Here is an 18731-nt window from a genome sequence, read left to right as displayed (position 1 = left end):
ATGTTTCAAACAATCTATTAATTCATATATGTTTCATGTTCTACGGGGAGCAACAACAAAGGAAAAGATCAATGTCGTTCTAAGAAAAGAAAAATTATAAAACATGTAAATGACAATGAATTGGTCCTTAGCTCATCTAGAGTGGTGTTGGAGGTTAATGAAATGAGGAAAAAAATTTACATAACTATTAGGGATCTAGTGGAACGAACGTATAGATGTTCTTTCCACTTATAGTACAAAAATAAATCTATTGATTCTAAGAACCAAATTATATCTAAACTATAGAAAGTGTTTCCAAAGCAATGGTCAATGAGACATGTTAGACAGTTAATAGAAAAAACTTACAACAACCAAAGATAATCATTCAAAAGGTAATATTCCTAATTATATAAAACAATTTTCTAGAAAATTATATATATATATATATATATATATATATATATATATATATACAAACCATTTATTTATTAATATATATTTTGTTATATTTACTTTTCATATATCATTATAAAAATAGTTTATTACTTTTGTTAGCAAGATAATGAAAATCCCAAATGATCAACGTGCTGATATGTGAAACATGTCAGTAGGAATGTCCAAAAAATTGTATAAGGAGATGGTAAAAAAATGGACATAATTGCATCACAGGAGGAGCCATCTCAACAAAAATGCTTCAAATGCATGTAATCATGATAGACTGTGTACATAAAAAAATAAATAAAAATAAAAATAAATAAATAAATAATAAAATTAGCATTAAAATGTTAATTTTTAAGTATTTGCTTACAGAAAAGAAAACAAGATGGAACTCATTCAACACATAAAACATGACGACAAGGAAGAAAAGGATCGGTTTCAAAGTTTGTGATGAATTGTTAATATTTCCTTATAACAACTCAAGGTTTCATTTTTGTATATTTTAACTTGTTTTATAGCAACCATATTTGAATGTCTTCAAATAGGTGATAACATACAAAGAAAATCAATCAGAAGAATTGATTGACATTGGGTTAAATAAGGGTTGTGAGTATATGTTGGCATATCAAAAACTAATTGTGGAATTTTTAAGTATCTATTTTACTTCTTTGAGTTTATAATTAATAATAATAATAATAATAATAAAATAATAAAATCCTTTATATTAAATCTATGATTTATAATGGGATTTAAAACATGCAGGACACAAACTATGGAACTACGTCAACAGAAGACTTGTTGCAACAAGGCATGAGACTTGGTCTTGAAACCATGTGCACACTTTATGAGTCACTTCTTTCTATGGTACATTGTTATTTGATTTACATTGATGTATATTATTTATTTCAATTTTCATTATTCTTACCAATATAGATACACTCATTACACTCTATTTTTATGATTGCAAATGGAACTGCAAGATCAAGAAGACGAAGACAATTAATGCAATCAACAAAACATTCTTCCAAATAACCCTAGTCATTGAAGTAGCTTGAGCACTGATAGAATTTTCAACGAATAATGATGATCTATTTGGATATCAATGCACTTGTTGTATTTTTTGATATAATTGTCTATGAAAATCAGGCATTTTATTTAATGTAACGAACATAGTGTCTCAATTGAAAGACAAGGAATTACCAATAACAATCCCATTTTATATGAAAAAAAACCTCTTATTGATTTATAATAAAATACATTTTAATTTATTTTATTTTGTTATCCAATGTCACTGTGAAATGTTACACCACTGCTTAAATATACAAATGATTAAATATTATAATGAAGAGATGTGAAATCTAATAATATAACAAATTAATCCAAACATCATGCACAAATCAAATTTTAATTTATATGAATATTGTTATAAGATATATGTTAATTTTTTTTTATGAATAATGGATTTTAAAAAATTACAATAATTGCACTGTTACAGGTCAATGTTTCTAAAAAAGAGAAAATATCATTCAAAAAATGAGTATATAACATGAAAACGCACTGGTGCATTATGTTATATAAAAGCATCGTGACAACATGTTTTTACATGATCGGTGCCTTTTCAGAAAATGACAACACCGATGCGTTTATCTCTTCAACCATTGGTCTTGTTTGAGATTAACACCTTGGTGCATTGCAATTCTTAACGCACCAGTGCTTTCATATAACTAACTCATTGGTCCTACAAAATATTATTTCCAGCCCGGTGCATTATGAAAACTAACAACACTGGTTATTTTGTATAACTAATGCAACGAGGCGTGTATACAAATGATATGCATCAACACTGCAAGTTTAAAAAAAATCACTAGCGCGGTAATTATTTTTTTTGTGCCTTAGTGTCGTTCCTTACAAGAACGCCCCATGGCTTTTTTTTATCTATTAGCATTGACACGATATATATTGCGCAGTGGTGCTCTTTTCATTATGCCTCAATGATTTTAGTTATGTATGATTCCAAATAATTTGATATATGTATCACCCCGGTGCTTTTATATATGTAGCGCACTAGTGCTACTTGTTCCATTAAGCGCACTGCAAAAAAAATATCCGCTAGAACCTTCGGGGCCCATATTTTTTCAATTGTGATGAAGTTCAGTTAAAACCTCCACTAAAACATCCACTATCACAAATGGATGTTTTAGCGGATGTTTTTTTGACATTTTTTTCCAATTTTATAACACTAAAAACCTATGTTATAAGCTCCTTTAGAAGGTATTTTCCTTGGAGTGTCTTGGGAAATTAAATACTTCCAATTGATGACCTAGGAACTAGGGATTTTCTATGTCTTTCCAAAACGTAACTGTAGCACCACCAATTCACCCTGGCACTACTATTTCTACCCCAAATACAAGGATTTTGAATGTTCCTTCCAAATTTCCCTACCCAGGAGATTGTCCCCTTCTTTTCTCTACTATCGCGCCTCTCCCACTACCTAAATGAATGACATCTCTAGGTATTTGTGTGTGTCCCCTTACCCAGGAGCTTGTCGCCTTACTTTCTCCTCCTTCCCTATTTGACTGTCACCATCTTGGTTGAAAACACAATTCATTTCATTAATTATTTGCCTCCCTACCTTGTGAGTGTTCTCCAAGGCAGCATAGTCTACGTACTTCTCTTCCAATCCAATTTAATTCACAAAACTAGTCCATTAAACATACCAACTAGCCTTTACTAGATGTTACAATAGTTCAAAATTTCTTATACAAGGAAACCTTGACTACCCCAAGAAAGTAACCTCCTCAACTCTGAAATCAATGTCCCTTTGACTCAACCCATTTTTTTATTTTCCTGTAAAAATATTTACAATGCATTTTTCATGAGAAAACCAGGGTTGGGGTTGTCACGACATCTAGGAGATCAGGGGGCATTGTTTCTTGATGAGACACTAGATTAATCCAACTAATCTCATCCTAGTCCATCAAATTTGGTCTATTGATTAACATTTTTTCAAGAGATTTTGAAAAATATCTCCTCTACATCAATGTGTATGGGCCTTTCATAAATCGATAGGAATACTATTCAAACTTCTCAAGCCTCCCCCTAATGGATTTTAGAAGGGTTGTTTTTAGTCAGGATCTAAACTTTTTACCAGGAGCTACATAAATTTGGGGACCCTCTACCATGATCGACCACCATTTGAAATTATTTTCTAATCTAATTGAGGAAATGGGCTTCTATGACATCTTACCCACAATGATTCTACCCACCTAGTCAAAGAAAATTGCAAAAAGGCTAAGCTCGTCTCATTATTTCATAGGATCTCTAGGAATCTAGCATATATTTTAGTCAAAGTACCTAGTTGGGGGAACGGGGGGGGACTCTGACCACTTCCCCTTTTTTTTAAATCCTATATCTCTTTCCATATTCCAAGACTCCTGCACCCTTCAAACTTAACCCAGCATGGCTTGATCACCCCCCTCTGATTGAAGCTCTAAATTCTAGCTGGGCCCCTATATCCTCCTCCTCCTCAGAGCCCCACTAATTGAATTCCAGTATAATCTCAAAAAGGAAAAAGAATTGATTATAAAATGGGAAAGGAAACAAAAAATAAGTGGACAACAAATCACTGGCTGACATTAAGGCTCGCCTATTTTTTTTTAAAAGCAAATTACCCTGGAAACAACTTAATGGACCAAAATATTAAGATAAAGGAATTACAAGATAAGAACAAGAAATTACTTCTAGACAAGGAAAATGAATGGAGGATGAAGAGTAGATCCATGAAGGAAACCCTCTATGAGCTTTGTTTGTGTTTTACATGTGCAACGATGTTTAAAATATATTTGCAATATAAGGTAAGGAAAATGAAACTCTCTATGAGTTTTGTTTGTGTTTTACATGTGCAACGATGTTAAAGGTTTTTATCCCAAAGGAATGAAAGTATTTTAAAATGTTTTTAACATTGTGTGGTAACATAGAACATAGGGAAAGAGGAGAAAATAGTTTTATTTGTGTTTTACATGTGCAACGATGTTAAAGGTTTTTACCCCAAAGGAATGGAAGTATTCTAAAATGTAACATAGGGAAAGAGGAGAAATGAGTTTTGTTTGTGTTTTACATGTGCAACGATGTTAAAGGTTTTTATCCCAAAGGAATGGAAGTATTTTAAAATGTTTTTAACATTATGTGGTAACATAAAAGATAGGGAAAGAGGAGAAATGAATTATTTTATATGTATAGTGTCAAAAGTGTAATGGAATTGTTGAAAAGTTTAGGTAGGGTTTACTTGTATGCAAAATGGTGATATTGGAAATTTAATTATTCCAAAATATTGAATCCACCTCTAATCTATTTTAGATTATGTAAATATTAAGAAAGCTAGAAAAAAATGAAAATATAAAAAATTATTTTTGAGATTTTTAGTTTTAAGAAAAATAAAAACATCTCTAACACATTTTTAGGTTACATGTACGTTAAGAAAATTAGAAAATTTTGAAAGAGGGAAAAAAAATATTGAAGTTTCAATTTAAAAAAAAAACAAAAAAAAACAAAATTCTTCATTGGTGTGAGATTTTATGTTTAACATGACATTTCTAAAGTTGTGAAACTTGAAATATATATGGAGTGTAGGATAGTAAAATCCATACATGAGATTTTATTTTTTTTGTAAATTGGTGCAAAGGATTTTCATTAATCAAAAAGAGTTTAAATGAGATTCATAAAAAACTAGAGGTTGCAACTATGTCCACTTGAAGGAGAGGGTTTCCTCAATATTCCATAGTACTACATCACACATGAACACAGTGGTCATCGGTGCCAACTGGGGCATCAAAACAAAGAGACCAAATCCAAACTATAAGAGGACATTGGATTTTTTAACTAGACAAAATGGAATTATATCATGTTGAAAAATGTTTAATAAAATGGACTTGGGAGTTTAATGGTACATAGTTTCAGGGAACTTTGAAAAGAATATATAAATGTAAATGATGAGTCTTTGATAATGGATTTGCATTCATAAGGGCATTAAAGACACTATGTAAGAATTAAGAACAAGTTAGGGTTTTTTTAATTTAAAAGCGTCAAAATGGAATCATACCATCTATGAGAATCTTTTGACCAAGTTTAATGATGTGTAATATAATGTTTAAATGTATGTTCTTAGGACTTACTCTTCATAATTTGAAATATGTCAGTATTCTGAAAGATTGTGAATAAGAATAAATAATAGAATAATAAAATGGAATTAATTAAATAATAATAATAATAATAATAATAATAATAATAATAATAATAATAATAATAATACAAAATTAATGAATTTATAATTATAATAGGAAAAATAATTTAATAAAAATGATGTTGAGGGGTATTAAAATGTTCATAAAGAGTGGATGGTGGTCAAAATTCGTTGTTACTTCACATCAAATGTCCAACTTGGATGTTGTCAATCTTATTTTTCCCGTAAGTGACCTTCGTTTTCTACATAACTACCCACAGTATTAAACTTATTTGTAATCACATCATTTTACATAGTGCAGCACTGTTTATAGGATTTATAGCATTTTATTAGTGAAGACGAAAAGATTATTAGAAGATATAATGTCCGAAATTTCATTTAGGTTTCGTGTCACATTATTAATGTAAAGGTTCGTAGAGTCTATATAATAGACGAGATGTGTGGAAAGGGAAAGTCAAATACATTAATATAAATATATTTTTTTATACTAATTATTTTTAATTTATATAATAAATTAATTTTTTTATTTATATTATAGATTTGTATAGTTTGAGTGGGTTTAATGATTAAAATATGTATTTTTTTAAGAGGTTATAAATTCAAATCAAAAGGGTAGAGTTTGTATATTTTAATAGATTTTAGTAGACAAAGTGTCACGTGGAAGCGGGTTTCTTATTTTACAAATAAGGGGTCTCATACACTATTTGGTGTCTATTTCGCCCCACAAACAAGGGGTCTCATAAACCAATTTGTTGTATGTCTAGTTTGGCCATGACCATGTGTGTGTGAATATATTTTTGGTAAATATTTATTTAGACATGTCTAATAAGTAGTGAATATCCTTTATCCATAGAAAAAGGGGTTTTATACACAAAATTAAATATATATATATATATATATATATATATATATATATATATATATATATATATATATATATATATAATTGTCGTGTGGAGGTGGATCCCTTGTTTCCCAAACAAGGGGGTCTTATACATCAATTTGTTGTCTGGCTTTGCTGCGATATTAAAATTGGTGTGTATGTGTGTGAATATTTCTCAGTTGAAATATTTATTTGGTCATATCTAATTTCTAGCGAATCTTCTTTTGGTGGTGAAGATTTTTTTTGGCATATATTTAGGTAATATTGCTTTATTTTTCTTTACAATGATTGAGGTGAACATAAATCTAGCATATGTGTATGACTTCATGTCATCAGGATCGGAACTCTAGGGAAACATGCGGGCATATTAAGAACCCTAGAACTTTGAGTGGCAAGAAATCTTTGAGCAGTGAGAACTTTGTGCAATTTGAAAGGATCTCAACAATACAAGGTCAAACCCAACAACTCATCATGTATACAAGTTTTTTTGTGATCCAAGTGGATATTAGTGGCCACACGCATATTCCAATTGGGCCCACACCATTGTTTCTTTCATTTTCCTTGATTGTAGCACAATTTACTATTTTTGGCATTTTTTGGGGTCATAAACTCCTAGAGTCGTTTTGAGGCCCTAAACGACGATTTTATGGAAAACCGGCAGAATCGCGGTTTTCTTTAGGCTTTGCATTCGAAAGTTGTTTTCCTCAAATAGAACTTTCTAACAAGGTACTGTACACATCAAACGGAGATCGTATTCTAAAGTTACAACTCCGAGAAGTTGATGTACAAACTAAGCCCAACGAGGCTCACAAGCTTTTGGCAGTTCATCTCCTAGGGTTAGGTTTTTGGATGTTTAGGGTTTTCCATCGTTTCTCAATAATAATAAATCCTTTGAGTCTCATTGTAACATAGTTTGGAAGGCATGTAGCCGCCACATCTCTTCTTAGAGATAAGCTACCATCGCTTGAGCTAATTTGTTTTCATTCTACATGTAAACAATTTTTAGTACTTTGTTATTAATGAATTGAAGTTTTGTTTTCATTGTAGTTCTATGTTTCTATTTGTATTTGTATTTCATTTCATTCCTTCATAAGTTTGGATCAATTGTATCAGAGAGGAATACTCTTTCTTTTTTTTGTGCATCTTGCCAACGAGGTCAAGGTATAAGGAGTCAAGACTAGAATTGGTTGAGCCCTTGCAATACCGTCCCCGCCAACACCAATGACCTCACATGGCAAAAGAAAACAAAGACGAAGTAGTAAGTGATCTTATCAAACTGCTACTCAAAGAAACCCTCAAGTGGAAAAGGAACAAGATGATGGATAACTTTGCTGAAATCCTTCGGCAGATGCCCATCGGTGTCGTATCTTCATCCAGCAACCACTTCAAAGGCACCACCCCCTTTTTTTTAAAGCAAATTACCCTAGAAACAACTTAGTGGACCAAAAAATTAAGATAAAGGAATTACAAGATAAGAATAAGAAATTACTTCTAGACAAGGAAAATGAATGGAGGATGAAGAGTAGATCCATGAAGGAAACCCTCTATGAGCTTTGTTTGTGTTTTACATGTGCAACGATATTTAAGATATATCTGCAATATAAGGTATGGAAAGAAGGAAAAGGAAAACCTCTATGAGTTTTGTTTGTGTTTTACATGTGCAACGATGTTAAAGGTTTTTGTCCCAAATGAATGAAAAATATTTTAAAATGCTTTTAAGGTTATGTGGTAACATAAAGCATAGGGAAATTGGAGAAATGAATTATTTTATATGTATAGTGTCAAAAGTGTAATGGAATTGTTGAAAAGTTTTAGTAGGGTTTATCTGTATGCAAAATGGTCATATTGGAAATTTAATCATTCCAAAATATTGAATGCACCTCTAATATATTTTAGATTATGTGAATATTAACAAAGCTAGAAAAAAATGAAAATATAAAAAATTGTTTTTGAGATTTTCAATTTTAAGAAAAATAAAAACATCTCCAACACATTTTTAGGTTATATGTACATTAAGAAAGTTCAAAAATTTTGAAAGAGAAAAAAAAATATTGAAGTTTCAATTAAACAAAAAACAAAATTCTTCATTGGTGTGAGATTTTATATTTAAACATTTCTAAAGTTGTGAAACTTGAAATATACATGGAGGGTAGGATAGTAAAATCCATACATGAGTTTTTTTTTTTTTTTTTGCAAATTGGTGCAAAGGATTTTCATTAATAAAAAATAGTTTACATGAGATTCATAAAAAACCAAAGATTGCAACTATGTCCACCTGAAGGAGAGGGTTTCCTCAATATTCCATAGTACTACATCACACATGAACACAGTAGCCATCAGCGCCAACTGGGGCATCAAAACAAAGAGACCAAATCCAAACTATAAGGGGACATTGGATTTTTTAACTAGACAAAATAGAATTATATCATGTTGAAAAAAGTTTAATAGTATAGTCTTGAGAGTTTAAGGGTACATAATTTCAGGAAACTTTGAAAAGAATATATAAATGTAAATAATGAGTCTTTGATAATGGATTTGCATTCATAAGGGCATTAAAGACACTATGTAAGAATTAAGAACAAATTGATTTTTTTTTTTTTTTTAATTAAAAACGACACAATAGAATCATGCCATCTATGAGAAAGTTTAATGATATGTAATATGATGTTTAAATATATGTTCTTAAGTTTAATGATATGTAATATGATGTTTAAATATATGTTCTTAGCACTTACTCTTCATAATTTGAAATATGTCAAAATGTTATGAAACCTTGTGAATAAGAATAAATAATTAAATTAAATTAAAAAATTATAGTTAATTTAGGAAAAAAATAAAATAAAATAATAATACAAAATTAATGAATTATAATAAGAAAAATAATTTAATAAAAATGAAGTTGAGTGGTATTAAACTGTTCTTAAAGAGTGGATGGCGTTCAAAATTAGTTGTTACTTCCCATCAACTATCCAACTTGGATGTTTTCAATCTTATTTTTCCCGTAAGTGACCGTCGTTTTCTACATAACTACCCACAGTATTAAACTTATTTGTAATCACATCAATTTACATAGTGCAGCACTGTTTATAATATTTATAACATTTATAACATTTTATTAGTGAAGGCGAAAAGATTATTAGAAGATATGATGTCTGAAATTTCATTTAGGTTTCATGTCACGTTGTTAATATAAAGATTCATAGAGTGTATATAATAAACGAGATGTATAGAAAGGAAAAGTTAAATACATTAATAGAAACATTTTTTTTAAGAGTTATTTTTTATTTGTATAATAAATTATTATTTTTATTCACATTATAGGTTTGGTATAGTTTGAGTGGGTTTAATGATTAAAAAAAATGTGTTTTTTTAAGAGGTTATAAATTCAAATCAAGAGGGTAGAGTTGGTATATTTTAATAGATTTTAGTAGTCAAAGTGCCACATGGAGGCCGGTCTCTTATTTTACAAATAAGGGGGTCCCATACACTAATTTGGTGTCCATTTGGCCCCACAAACAACGGGGTCTCATAAACCAATTTGTTGTATGTCTAGCTCGGCCATGACCATGTGTGCATGTGAGTATATTTTTGGTAAATATTATTCAGACATGTCTAATAAGTAGTGAATATCCCTTGTCCGTAGAAAAAAGGGTTTCACAAAATTAATTATATATATATATATATATATATATATATATATATATATATATATATATATATATATATAATTGTTGTGTGTAGGTGGATCTCTTGTTTCCCAAACAAGCGGGTCTTATACACCAATTTTTTTGTCTGGCTTGGCCGCGATATTAAAATTGGTGTGTGTGTGTGTGTGAATATTTCTCGATTGAAATATTTATTTAGTCATATCTAATGACTAGTGAATCTTTTTTTGGTGGTGAAGATTTTTTTGGGCATATACTTAGGTAATATTGCTTTATTTTTCTTTACAATGACTGAGGTGAACATAAATCTAGCATATGTGTATGACTTCATATCATCAGGATTGGAACTCTAGGGCAACATGTGGGCCTATTAAGAACCCTAGAACTCTGAGTGACAAGAAATCTTTGAACGGTGAGAACTTTGCGCAATTTGAAAGGATCTCAACAACACAAGGTCAAACCCAACAACTCATCATGTATACAAGCTTTTTTGTGATCCAAGTGGATATTAGTGGCCACCCGCATATTCACTTGGGCCCCCACCATTGTTTCTTTCATTTTCCTTGATTGTAGCACATTTTACTATTTTTGGCAGTTTTTTGGGTCATAAACTTCCAGAGTCGTTTTGAGGTCCTAAACGATGTTTTTTTTGGAAAACTAACAAACTCATGGTCTTTTGTGGGGCTTTGCATTCGAAAGTTGTTTTCATCGAATAGAAATTTCTAACAAGGTGTTGTACGCATCAAACGGAGATCGTATTCTAAAGTTACAACCCCTGGAAGTTGATGTACCAACTAACCCCAACGAGGCCCACAAGCTTTTGGTGGTTCATCTCCTAGGGTTAGGTTTTTGGATGTTTAGGGTTTTCCATTTTTTCTCAATAATAAAAAATCATTTGAGCCTCATTGTAACATAGTTCGGAAGGCATGCATCTGCCACATCTCTTCTTAGAGATAAGCTACCATCACCTAAGCTAGTTTATTTCCATTCTACATGTAAACATTTTTCAGTACTTTGTTATTAATGAATTGAAGTTTTGTTTTCATTGTAGTTGTATGTTTATATTTATATTTCTATTTTATTTCATTCCTTCATAAATTTGGATCAGTGGTATCATAGAGGTACACTATTTCGTTGTTTTTTTTGCATGTCGCCAATGAGGTCAAGGTATAAGGAGTCGGGACTAGAATTGGTTGAGCCCTTACAAGACCGTCCCCACCAACACCAATAACCTCCCATGATGGAAGAAAAGAAAGACGAGGTAGTAGGAGATCTTATCAAACTGCTTCTCAAAGAAACCCTCGAGTGGCAAAGGAACAAGATGATGGATAACTTTGCTTAAATCCTTCGATGGATTCCCACCAATGTCGTATCTTCATGCAGCAACCACTTCAGAGGCACCACCCCCTTCAAGGTACAAGTGAACTTCGATATCCTTATATTCAAAGGTCAATTAGATGCAAGTGTTGTATATAAATGGTTGAATGTCATGCAGGGTTATTATTCAGTCCATAGTTTCTCTGATAGGGAGAAGATTACTTTTGCAATGCTCAAGGCCACCCCCCATGTCAAGGACTGGTGGGAAACTTACTGTGAGAAAAGGGCCAAGAAACACTCTTTGTTCACAACCGCACACTCTTTGAACTCTTTTTGGGATGTTGTCAAAGAATAGTATTACCTCGTGGGGAGGTATGAGGACAAGTACATACAATGGACCACATTACGACAACAAAGGGACCAAGATGTGCACGAGTTCACAAATATCTTTCATACTCTATGCACAAAGTTAGGTATCAAACACTCTTAGCGACATCTGGTGCTCAAGTACTGTGGTTTTTTGCACAAATACATTCAGGAAGAAATGGAGTTTTGGGACATCTCCTCGCTTGGTGCAGCATATCGATATGTTGCCAAGATGAAACAAAAATTTAAACAAAATAAGCGTGAATTTTATCTACGAATCAGAAGCAGGGAAAGGGCACCCCTAAACTACAGAACAAAGGATAGAGCTAAGGTGGAGAGGCTAAGACAACCCATCAAATCTGCAAGGAATGAATGGCACCGTGAAGACAAAGAAGGACATAAGAAAGTGGTGTATGTTCTACAAAAGCCCCACTCACAACACAAAAGAGTGTCATGCCAAGCAGTCATTGGTGGTTGAGACAAAAGCTTCAAAGTCTAATGCATGTTCTGATTCTAAACGAGAAGCCAACAAGGGGAACGAAAGGGGAAGAATATTATTGATGCAAAACCCAGTGCCATTGTTTCCACCACTAAGGTCCATAATACTAATCATGTAGTATACCTAGAGGGTGCAACTATTCAGTCGTCACAAAAAAATGAAACAAGAGTCGATTTTAAATCAGTGAGATATCCCTCATCCAGACTCCGATTCGACCCTTGTTTCTTTGAAATTGGGTTATTTTTCAAGAGGATGTCAGATATGCAATTATTTTCCCAAAATTCCCCACAAAAAACTAAAAAAAAATATTATTGGAGATCTGTTGTCCACGAATTGTCATCAGAGAAATTTCTATAAAACAGCTTATTTTAAATCAGCAATATCTCCCCCATCCGGACTCCGATTCAGCCGATTTTCTTTTTGAATTCAAGTATTTTCTGTAAAGAATCCAGATCTTCTATTGGTTTTTTTAAATTTTGTACCAAAAGTTTCATATCTGATCTGCAAACTCGCTGCCAAACAAATCCTGCAAAAAATGAAAAAAAAATGCTTCCCCTCTTCGCCCAAGAAAGTGCTTTGATACCACTTGTAGTTTAACATACTTGTAAATATATGAAAATGGAAAATATGCCCAAAAATAAAAATATTGAAATATAGAAATTCTTCTCTTTATTAGTCAAAACCCTTGAGGTAGGGTAACACCATACAATCACTCTTTAAGGAAGGAGAACACTCCACAAGACATATGCTTGCCAATACAATAATCTTTCACATCTCTCAATGGGGAGTCTCTAGCCTCTATATAGGCTTCATACATACAATACCATGGGTCATTACCATGGGTCTCTCAATACCATATATCTAATAAAATGGGCTTATCACGTTATTCCTAACTACTTGTGGTCCCTTACATGATGCGGGTTAACCACTTTATTTATTAACTATGTCCCGTCACATTATTACATTATTCCCTTAGGTACCTCCCTCTATACCCCATAATATCCCCCCTAGGTATACTACAAAGCCCGAAGATCCAAGGGAGGGGGAGTGTCTCTTCCACACACAGATGCAGGTGAATTGTTCTCTGTTGCAATTCATTGTCAACAATGGGAACCAAAAGAACCCCATTTCAACAGAGGTTGTTAAGAAGTTGGGTCTACCGACCACACCAGACCCGCAGTCATACACCATTCGGTGGCTCCATGAAGGATAAGATCTTCGTGTCAGCCAGTAGTGGGGTCTCTCCTACAACATCAATCCCTTCATGGATAAGGTATTGTGTGATGTTACTCCTCTTGAATTTTTTTATGTGTTATTAGGCCAACCATGCTTGTGGAAGCACCATGTTGTGTATGAGTCTATGCCTCACACTATTATTATCACTTTAGGCAATAATTTATATAGGATATTGGAGGTAGCCTTGCCTACCACCATCTCTTTGATCTCTGCTAAGCAATTCAGTAAGAACATCTCCTAGACTACGAAATTTGTTTTCTTTCTTATTCACTCTCAAAGTAAGGGGAAGATAGTGGCCACATCCATGGCCCATGGGAAGGGTTCCCCCACGCAGCACAAACAGGTGGATAAGGTTGTGGAAGAATACAATGACTTCTTCTCCTCACCCAAAGGGGTACCTTTGCACTAGCAGTTCAAGCATTCGATCGATCTAACTCTCAGAGCATCTCCACCCAATGGGCCGATATATCACTTTTCCATTTTGGAAAATGAAGAATTCAAGCAACATGATCAGCATTGGGTTCCACACAAGTTTTAGGTGGGTGACACAGTTTGGTTGTATTTTTAGAAAGAATGCCTTGTCGGATCCCATCAAAATCTCATACCACTTTGATACGGGCCTTACACCATCACTAAGTTTGTGGGAGACAATGCTTTTGAGCACAAACATTACACCATTCCTTGGCCTACACCTAGTGTTTAATGTGGACAACCTTCAGCCATACTTTCCAACATTGTTGGACATATTAGACATTGCATAAAAGATAACACCAATAGAGCTAAACCTAGACTGCATGGAATAGGCCAAAAATGATTTAATCATAGACACAAAGATCAAAAAAACATGTTAGCAGAAGATCTAACTATATCGGGTTTTCAAAGCTAGCCAACTCCTGCACCAAGGCAAGTGGCTTACTAGGGACCAAGTTCAACAAAAGTTTCCCCGTCACACGGAGGCACTCAACGCAATGGGGACCATTACTTCCTAAGGGGGGAGGAATGATCTAGGTAGATATTGATGGCAGCCCACCTATTCTACTTGGACCCCAACCATTGTCTCTTTCAGTTTCCTTGATTGTAGCACAGTATACTATTTTTGGAAGTTTTTCGTGTCCTAAACTTTTGAAGCCTTTTTTAGGCCTTAAACGATGTTTTTTTTGGAAAACGAGAAGACTCGTAGCATTAAGTAGGGTTTGTAGTCGAAAGTTTTTTTCCTCAGATAGATCTTTCTAACAAGGTATTGTATGCGTCAAACGAAGATTGTATGCTAAAGTTGCAACACGAAGAAGTTGATGTACCAACTAACCCCATTGGGGCCCAGAGACTTTTGGTACTTCATCTCCTAGGGTTAGGTTTTTGCATGTTTAGGGTTTTCCTTTGTTTCTCAATAATAAAAATGCCTCTTAGCCTCATTGTAACACAGTTCAGAAGGCATGTAGCCACCATATCTCTTCTTAGAGATAAGCTGCCATCATCCAAGCTAGTTTATTCTCATTCTACATGTAAACATATTTTAGTACTTTGTTATTAATGAATTGAAGTTTTGTTTTCGTTTTAGCTCTATGTTTTCGTTTATATCTATATTTAATTTTATCCTTCATAAATTTGGATCATGTTTCTCTTATTTATTACATATTTATGTTTTTATTTTCTCTTCAATATGAGTTCTACAAAGAGTAATTCACCATAATTAATAATATCTCCTAAGGAGAGACATAGCAAAATGACCCTAGATAAATTGTATAAATGTATATATTCTATTAAAAAAATGCAAAAAAGAGATAAACACATACTTCAATTAAATTTGAAAACAATATTTAACAATAAATTTAATTCCCTACACAATATGGTTTAGACATAAATAAATAATAAAATTTTAAAAGTGGAGATTCAATGGATGTTAAATGGTAAGAATTAGAAAAATAAAGATATAAACAAAAATAATTAATCCGACAAAAAAATATTTTATTTTTATATATTTGTTATTTAATTTAAAATATTTATTTTTTTAATATTTTATAATAATTTCATTTTTTTCTCCCTGATGGAGTTGTGTTTTGTAACATACCCCCTACTATCCTCATCCCTAACTAAAGGTAGAAAGAGGTAGTTGCTATGTTGAACCAATCTTCATGGTCTAGTTATAGAATAGGGTCCAATTTTTTCACTTTCTTTTACTGTCGAGAAACTCAAAATGGATGATGCCATCGTGTTCATCTCGTCAAGATGATTCTAACGACATAAGTTTTACTCTGATATAACTCTGAGATCCAAAGATATGTTCATCAAGATTATCCATTTAATTAGTGCCAACTCACCAACCTGGCACATGGTGCCCACATGGTGCCCATGCGATAATATCAATTTGCCTCTTTCTGGCACATGGTAGTATTATAATAGTTTTCAACATGTTCATCTTGGTCACATAATACCCCACTAGACAGCAGGCATGACCCAATATATGACACTTCTACACTATGAGGGAGGTATTACAGATGTAAGCCCCCCCCCCCACCTCTCGAAGGCCACAACACCCTAGGAACACTCTCCTCTAAGGTAACTCTTGTTGCCTCTCACCGTTCCATCCAGGGATGATCCTTCTAGGCTGCGAGGCAATGTACACTCTGCATTTAGGCTTAGCCTCCCCCTTGGTTAGTAAAGGAATATGTTCATGCCACAAAGCACTCATCCCCACAGAATGAGCCCCACACTCCAAGTCACCCCGGAACTTAAATCTTGGGTGTTCTATTATGCCCTGCACCAAAAATATTTGGGCTCCAAGGTCCATGGTGTCACCAGTCCTAAATGTCAAGGTGATGTCATCCCTTATCACATCCTCCACACCATGCACCATGTAACTATGGGTTCCACCACAAATATTACCACAATATTTGACCAAGTGTCTTCCCTTCATCCTTTTGTATTGGGAAACACGCCCCACTGCCACATCATCCCATGGATTTGATCCTAAGAGTTTGCTTGGTGCCACCCTTTGAAAAATTTAGGGTACCAAACCACCGACGTCATCCAATGACCATGGATGCACTTGATCAACGGCCCAAATTTCTCCTTCCCAAGCATTTGGTCAATGCGCTCGGTCACATGGATTATGGGGCCTCTAGCCTTCTAACTCCTCCATGTCCCGAACTTCAACTCGCAACACTTATACTTAGAATGGTTTGAGAACCAATCATGGCCTATAATGTTAGTCTCAATGGTTCTGAGTGAATGTGTCTATTGAGACTTAGTGTCGGGCATTTAAGGCATCAAAGCTCAGCCTTGCCTTATCATTGTGAACAATAGATTAAAACAAGTGGTTTTTAAGGGAATCTCCCTTTAGTGTGTGAGTGTATATATATACACATATACATATATAGAGAGATATATATATATATATATATAGATAGATATATATATATATATATATATATATATATATATATACATATATACATATGTATATATATATATATATATGTATATATATATATATATATATATATATATATATATATATAGATGTATATATATACATGTATATATATACATATATACATACATATATATACATGTATATATATATACATATATATATATACATGTATATATATATACATATATATATATACATGTATATATATATACATATATATATATACATGTATATATATACATATATATATATACATGTATATATATATACATATATATATATACATGTATATATATATATGCACACACACACACATATATAACCATTGTTATCCCTCCTGAGCTAGTCGCACTCACACACAGAGTCACATTCACTGTCGCGCAAGTGTCGTCTTGATCATGAAAGATCAATCATGAGTATCGCGCTTGTCGCTTGCACTATTGGTTAGTCATGTTGAACATGTGTGTCTGGATGGTTCGGTCATTTCATTGTTAAGTCATGCGAGTGTGGGTTCGTATGAGCACCTATGCATATTTCTATTGTTCACACACTTAGTCATTTTTGTTGAAGTTCTGACAACCAAACTCCTCACTGACAGCCAAACCATCACCTTGATTTAGACTTGATCGATTGTCAGCCAGAACAACGCAAAAGCACCAAGCTAATTCTTTCAAGCTGCGTTGTCCACAAGCAACTCAAACAACACTCATGCTAGCCACCCAAACAGTCGACCAGCTGTTCATCTTAGAAATTGTGCGGTGTTCATGAGCATGCCTCTTGTTGCCCATCAATCAGCTCAGCTTAGAAATTGCGCAGAGATGGTTAGCAGATCGGCCTTTCGGCCTTAGTGCAGTTTTCCTAGCCAGCAGATTGCTAGTTCCCTCCATGAATTGTGTAGTTTATGCTGCTAGTGACCCCATCATCCAACTGGCAGTCCCCTCTAGGGATTGCAGTTATAGCTGCCAATGACCCTATTAGCCAACTAGCAGTTCCATCTGGGAATTACGCAAGTCTGGCTGCTAGTGACCCCAACAGCCAACTGGCAGTTCCCTCTAAGAATTATGCAATTCTAGCTGCCAGTGACCCCAGTAGCCAACTGGCAGTTCCCTTTGGGAATTACACAGTTCTGGCTACCAGTTTCCCAGGCAATTCCCCAGAAAAACTACGAAATCCTTGCCTGCTCACCCTTCATGCAGCCCGACCCGTTCCTCTAGAAAATTGTGCAGATCTGGTTGTCCAACCCCTGCTGACTGTTCATTCCAGAAAATGTGCAGAGCATGCCTGCCCTGCCCTCCTACACCCCAGACTGTACCTCCCAAAATTTACGCAATTTTTCCTCCCAGCCGAGCCAGACCTTGTAGGCAATCATTGTCGACTCAAATTGTCTATTTTCATCCCTCAGTGACTCTTGCGCATTTTTCATCAGCAGTTTCCCAGAGCCATCATCTCGCATCACAACCCTATTGCCTTTCCCGATCACCTACATTCGAATGATCATGTGTCATGGTAGACTTGGAGGTTTTGGATTTGATGTCGTCTCGTCATGAGTGACTGCAAGTACATGTACACCAAAAAACATGTCAAGGCAACGAACGGGATGAACGAATGGAGCACATGCAGATGGACAGGTTCATCAACGGATGAACAAGCGAAGCATGCGAAGTGGACGAACGTGA

This window comes from Pinus tabuliformis, chromosome 4_1, assembly GCF_031772625.1.
Source record: "Pinus tabuliformis cultivar Carrire ecotype Pingquan chromosome 4_1, CPIR1, whole genome shotgun sequence".
In the NCBI taxonomy this organism is placed as follows: Eukaryota; Viridiplantae; Streptophyta; class Pinopsida; order Pinales; family Pinaceae; genus Pinus; species Pinus tabuliformis.
The sequence above is the reverse complement of the archived record's forward strand: the minus strand, read 5'-3'. Positions refer to the sequence as shown.